This window comes from Cebus imitator, unplaced genomic scaffold, assembly GCF_001604975.1.
Source record: "Cebus imitator isolate Cc_AM_T3 unplaced genomic scaffold, Cebus_imitator-1.0 Scaffold681, whole genome shotgun sequence".
NCBI classification, from domain to species: Eukaryota; Metazoa; Chordata; class Mammalia; order Primates; family Cebidae; genus Cebus; species Cebus imitator.
This window is the reverse complement of record NW_016107996.1, coordinates 94,846-101,631: the sequence shown is the minus strand read 5'-3', so window position 1 is coordinate 101,631 and position 6,786 is coordinate 94,846. Positions and strand designations below refer to the sequence as shown.

At 36.6% G+C, this 6,786-nt stretch overlaps 1 pseudogene; it reads right to left on the bottom strand.

Annotated features, from left to right (window-relative positions):
- Window positions 1–6,143: 6,143 nt before the first annotated feature.
- Window positions 6,144–6,495, bottom strand: LOC108296061 (annotated as a pseudogene).
- Window positions 6,496–6,786: the final 291 nt, after the last annotated feature.

Here is a 6,786-nt window from a genome sequence, read left to right as displayed (position 1 = left end):
TATTAAGTATATAAAATACGTTTAACTTTTGAAAAATTGTGTTTCACAATTTCAGGTATAATGCCTCCCCATTTCTAAAATATTAAAATTAACATGCGTATGCCAAAATAACTGAAGTTTGAAGGAAGGGGATTTTCAATTAATCCTTTTCTTTCTAAAACTTTTCATATTAAAAAGTGTTTTTTAAATTGGTCCATAATAATTGTACATGTTTATGGCCTAGTGTGATACTTTGCTATGTATAAATTCTATAATGATCAAATCAGGAGACCAGGTGCGGTGGCTTACGTCTGTAATCCCAGCACTTTGGGAGGCTGAGGTGGACAGATAGTGAGGTCAGAAGTTCGAGACCAACCTGACTAATATTGACAAAACCCCATCTCCACTAAAAAAAATTATAAAAATTAGCCAGGTGTGGTGGCATGTACCTGTAGTCCCAGCTATTCAGGAGGCTGAGGCAGGAGAATTGCTTGAAGCTGGGAGGCGGAGGTTGCAGTGAGCCGAGATCGTGCCGCTGCTCTCCAGCCTGGGTGACAGAATGAGACTCCATCTCAAAAAAATAAATAAATTAAAAAACAGGGTATTTAGTATGCTATCACCTCATACATTTATCACTTCTTTGTGGTGAGAACATTCAAAATTCTTCTAGCTATAGAGGACTATATGTATTTTAATATATAGAATAATGTTTTAACATATGATATAGAGTAGTATTTAATATAGAATATTTTGAAATATACAATGTGATCTTATTAACTATAAGTGACCCTACTGTGCAAAAGAGCATTAGAATTTACTACTCTAACTTACTGTAACTTTGTACCAATTGAGTGAATGCCCCTCATACTCCCCTCTCCTTAATCCCCCAGTTTCCGGTAACTACTATCCTACTCTATTCCTATGAGATAGATTTCTTTAGATTGCACATATGAGTGAAATTGTGTGGTATTTGTCTTTCTGTGCCTGGTTTATTTTACCTGATGCATGTCCTCCAAGTTCATCTATGTTGCCACAAATTAGAAGATCTCCTTTTTTATGACTGAATAGCATTCCTTTGTGTATATATACCACATTCCTTTATCCATTCATCCATTGATGGGTACTTAGGTTGATTGCATATCTTGGCTATTGTGAATACTGCTGCAATAAACATAGGTGTGCAGATACCTCTTATACATACTGATTTTAATTTCTTTGGATATATATGCAATAGTGGGATTGCTGGATCATATTTTGATTTGATCTAATTTAATTTAATTTTAATCTATTTTCAGTGTTTTTAGGAAGCTTGACAGTGTTTTCCATAATTGCTGTACTAATTATATTCCCACCAACAGTGTGTAAGAGCTCCATTTTCTCCACATCCATGCTAGCATTTGTTATTTGTTATTGAATAGCCATTCTAATCGGGGTGGGGTGGTATCTCATTGTGGCTTTGATTTGCATTTCCATGACTATTAGTGATGTTAAGCATTTTCCATAGATCTGTGGGTCATTTATATATCCTCTTTTGAGAAATGTCTTTCAGATCTTTTGCCTATTTTAAAGACATGATCAGATAATTAATAATTATAATTATTATTGCTATAGAGTGGTTTGAGTTCCTTATATATTCTGGATATCAACCCCTTATCACATGCATAGTTTGCAAATATTTTCTCACATTCTATAGGTTATCCCTTCATTCTTTTGATTGTTTCCTTTGCTGTGCAGAAGCTCTTTAGTTTGGTGTAATCTCATTTGTCTGTTTTGGTAGTCTGTGCTTTTGAGGTCTTATCGAAAGATCCTTGCCCATGCCAATGTTATAAAGCGTTTCTTCTATGTTTTCTTCTAGTAGTTTTGCCATCTTGGGACTTACATTTAAGTCTTGAGTCCATTCTGAGTTGATGTTTGTATATGGTTAAAGATAGGGGTCTATCTTGCTACATTTTTTTTGCATATTAATATACAGTTTTCCTGGCACCATTTATTAAAGAGACTGGCCTTTTCCCAATGTGTATTTTTTGGCACATTTGTAGAAAATCAGTTGGCCATTATTGTGTGGATTTATTTCTGGGTTCCCTATTTTGTAACATTGATTTATATGAATTTTCACACCAGTACCATGCTGTTTTAGTTACTATTGCTTTGTAGTATATTTTTAAATCAAGTAGTTTGGTGTCACCAGGTTTGTCCTTCTTGTTCAAAAACCTCAAAATCACAGTTCAAGGTGGCTTTGGTTATTTAGTTTTTCTTTTTTGGTATGTGTGGTTTCACATGAATTAAGGGATTTTTTTATTTTATGTGAAGCATATCCTTGCTATTTTGATTGCATTGCATCTATAGATTGCTTTGGGTATCATAGACATTTAAACAATATTAATTCTTTTAATCCATGAACATGAATATCTTTCCATTTATTTGTGTACCTTTAATTTATTTCAACAAGGTTTTTTTTTTTTTTTTTTTTTTTTACGGAGTTTCGCTCTTGTTACCCAAGCTGGAGTGCAATGGCGCCATCTCGGCTCACCGCAACCTCCGTCTCCTGGGTTCAGGCAATTCTCCTGCCTCAGCCTCCTGAGTAGCTGGGATTACAGGCACGCGCCACCATGCCCAGCTAATTTTTTGTATTTTTAGTAGAGACGGGGTTTCACCATGTTGACCAGGATGGTCTCAATCTCTTGACCTCGTGATCCACCTGCCTCGGCCTCCCAAAGTGCTGGGATTACAGGCTTGAGCCACCGCGCCCGGCCCTCAACAATGTTTTATAGTTTTTGTTGTAGTGATCTTTCAACTCCTTGGTGAAATTTATTTCTGGGTGTCTTTTTTTGTAGTAATTATAAATGCGATTGCTTTCTTGATTTTTTTCCCAATAGCTTGCTATTGGCCTATAGATAACGCTACTGATTTTTGGGTGCTGATTTTGTATATTGCCACTTTACTGAATTAGTTTATTGGTTCTGACAGTTTTTTGGGTGGTGTCTTTAGGGTTTTCTATATATATGATCATGTCATCTGTTCAGGGACAATTTGGTTTTCTCCTTTCCAATTTGTATGGCTTTTATTTCTCTCTCTTGCCTACTTGCTCTGATTAGCAACTTCAGCACTATGTTGAATAAATTGCTAAAAACGGGCATCCTTATATTTTTCCAAATCTTAGAGGCAAAGCTTTCAACTTTTCCTATTCAGTATAATGTTAGCTGTCGGTTTGTTATATACGGACTTTATTGTGTTGAGGTATGTCCCTTGTACACCACGTTTGACAGTTTTTATCATAAAGGCTGTTGAATTTTATCAAATGCCTTTTCTTTGGCATGTGGTTTTTGTCCTTCATTCAGCTAACATGATATATCATGTTTATTGATTTGCGTATGATGAACCATCCTTGCAACCCCAGGACAAATTTCACTTGATCATAGTGAATGATCTTTCTAATGTGCTATTGAATTTGGTTTGCTGTATTTTTTGAGAGTTTTTGCATCTATGTTCATTAGGGATACTGGCCTGGAGTTTTCTTGTTTTGTTGAGTTTTGTATGGTTTTGGTATAAGAGTAACAATGGCCTTGTAGAATGAGTTTGGAAGAACTTCTTCCTCTTCAATTTCTAAAATACTATGATTTACATAAATATGTGCAGATAACTGAAGTTTCAAAGAAGTGAATTTTTAATTTTCCTTGCCTATTCTTCTAAAAATAAAAAAGTTAACATATAACCATATGAAAATGTAATATATAATTCTGACTGTATGTTTCTTTAACATTTAAAAGTTAGATAAATTTTGAAAGCAAATTTTAAAAATTAAGCTTCAGTTTAATTTCATTTTTTTAAAATGTTTTCTGTGTCTTCTAAGTTAAAAAAAAAAAAAAAACCCAACCCGCTTGCTCATTTAACAGTTGACTTATTGTCCCTGATAGTTAAGTTCTGAAGGAGTTGAGAAAAGAAAGATGAATTATAGATTGGAGAAAGTAAAGAATGAGAAATGTTTAGATTTATTGATAAAAGTAGTTTCTCTTAGGCCGTTTTTTTTTCTTCTAAAATTGAAGGACAGCTATATTTACTCATGTGATTCTCTCTGCATAACTGAACAATCTTAAGGGATTCTGAGTGATGACATCAATGGGTAATACTTAAAACTAGAGCGAGCAGGAAAATGATTTTCAACTTCTGCAGTTCTTTATAAAAGTTGGAAGGAAGAACAAGACCCTAGAGATCTAATTATAATAATTATTAGAATTAAGCTACCAACAGCAATGATCTTGTTTTCTCCATGTCCACAGGGATCCACCTCTTGGGAGAGGAGAACTGATTAACATGTTCTTCCTATGCTGCATGCAGCTATTAAAAAGTTTCAAATGAGTTTTGTTATAATCCATAAAATGGGACACTCTCTGGGGTTATCTGACTTAGAAAACAGTCAATTAAGGACTGATTACAGTGGGGAGCTAAAGTGAGTCAGCTCCTGTCGCTGTTGTCTTCCCTTCCTTTACGTTGCATCTAAGAGCTATTCAGCAGCCCCAGGGATTTATCCAATACTATTGTTCACACCATCAAATCTGAAACTTTCCCAGTATAACTCAGATAATCATCCCCTCACTTCTAGGTGGCATTTTGATGAGTAGAGATTTAATGAGAGTACGTAGGAGAACTATTCTCTATCAGTGACTTTTTTGTTCTGTACTTATCCTTCAGGAATAATTCCCATAAAATCTTATAATGTAGAATGACTCTGGGATATGCAATATATTTCTATTCATTAAACATTTTCAGGCACTGGGAAAGACGCTTGGGATATAAATAAATGTTACATATGTGTCCTCCAAAATCTCACAATCCAGAGAAAGATAAGAATGAGGAAATTACAATATTTTGTCAAAATTACTATCTTATCCAAGACAGTGAAAAAGATAAACGTTGGATAATTTATTCTATTATGTTTGTTAACTGTTTATCTTTCCACTCTATGATACTTTCATTTCCATTAAGTATTGTCAGTTTACTGGTATATTACCCTATGTGTAATACCTTATCTTAAGTATGATTTAGTCTTATGGATGGTGGCAGGAGGCAGAGAGGTTCCTAGCTGGGAAGGGGCGGGTCCACAATGAGGCCCAACCTTCAAGCCAAGGAGGGCCTGAAGCCTGGGGGCTGGGCTGCCGGTTCCAGATGGAGTCCAGGGCATAGAGAATGAACTTCCTTGATGTTTTTTGGCCAATCAGATGGTGCTTTTTCGAGACTCACCCGTGAACCAACAGCATGCACTTTCTCCATAGACCAATTCTCCCGCCCATTGAGCAATCAGCGTGTACTTCCTCCTTTTCAAGGATGGGCTCAGAATAAACTTCCTGGGGTTTATAGATAACTACCATACCATACTGTCAGGGGAATTTGACTTGATCAGCAGGAGGAAGCAGGGCTGATTTTCGACAATGGGGCCACAGAATTCATGCGGAGCACAGAAGATCCACTTGGCTACCTCCTGTATTCCATTGTAACACGAATAGACAGGTGCAGCGACTTCAGACTGAGAAGGCCATGATTACCAAGGGTTCAGACCTTTGGAAATGAAGGTTTGGGTCACAATCCCAGGTCAGCAACCAAGACCCTTCAAGATGCTAGATAAGAGTGGGGGAGATTGGAATAGATAACTAGAAGATACCCTTGTGAATTTCCACTCAGAAAAAGAAGTCCATGAGTACCATGGGAGATCTACTTCACTAACATGAGGGGAGAAAATTATCTATGTGAGTCATGGAATGAATTGCAGTGATCAGAAAACTGATGTACTATTCTGCGTCTCGCAAGAAATGAATGAAATTTTCTGCCACTCTGCATCCTTGCTAGCAATTGGTATTTTCAATTTTTTATATTTTAGTCCATTCTAATTAGAATGTGGTGGTATCTCCCTGTTTTTTTATTTGCAATTTTCTGATAAAAAACAATGTTGACTCTCTTTAGATATGCTTATTTGCCATTTGTATGTTTTCTTTGTTAAAGTATCTGTTCAGATATTTTGCTCAATTTTTAATTGGTTTACTTGTTTTCTTACTGTTGAGTTTTGGGAGCTCTTTGTATATATTATACACACACACACACACACACACACACACAGACACACACACACACACACACAGACTTTTTTTTTTTTTTTTTTATGTGAAAAGACTCTACTTGCAGGAGACCAGGAATTTAATTGAACAGGCTAACTCTTCAGATGACTGCTCCTTCTCATCTTTCTTCTCCTCTGCTGCAGCAGGGGTAGAACCAGAAACAGCAGCTGCAGAGCCCAAAGAAGCAGAGATGGCCACAGCCCCACCAGCAGGCACACTGGCAAGCTCATCAATACCTTGGGCAATGATATCTTCAATATTTTTTTCCATTCAGCTCACTGATAACCTTGTTTAGCCAGTCATCAACTGTCTCCATGCTTACTCTGTCCAGGATCTTCTTGATGTCCTTGGCACTGGGGGAGATGTTGCTCTCAAGGGCAGCCAATAGGTAGGAAGTAAGACAGAGCATCTTAGTGGCAGTGGCAGCAGCAGAGGAGGGGCCTCATACATCATGATATGTATATTTTGCAAATATTTTCTCCCAGTCTGTGACTTGTCTTTTCTGCATCTCCGGAAATAAAGCTAAGGCACAGAACAAACAAATTTAAATGGTCTATCCAAGAGAAACGAGTAAATTTTGCTAAGCTAGTCTATGTCTATGATATTTTTACTTGGGGATCACAAGCTCAGTGACATCATATTCAAACTCTGGCAGCCTTGCAGCCAATAGAGAGGTTTGACCTCTTTTGGAGCTCTGTTA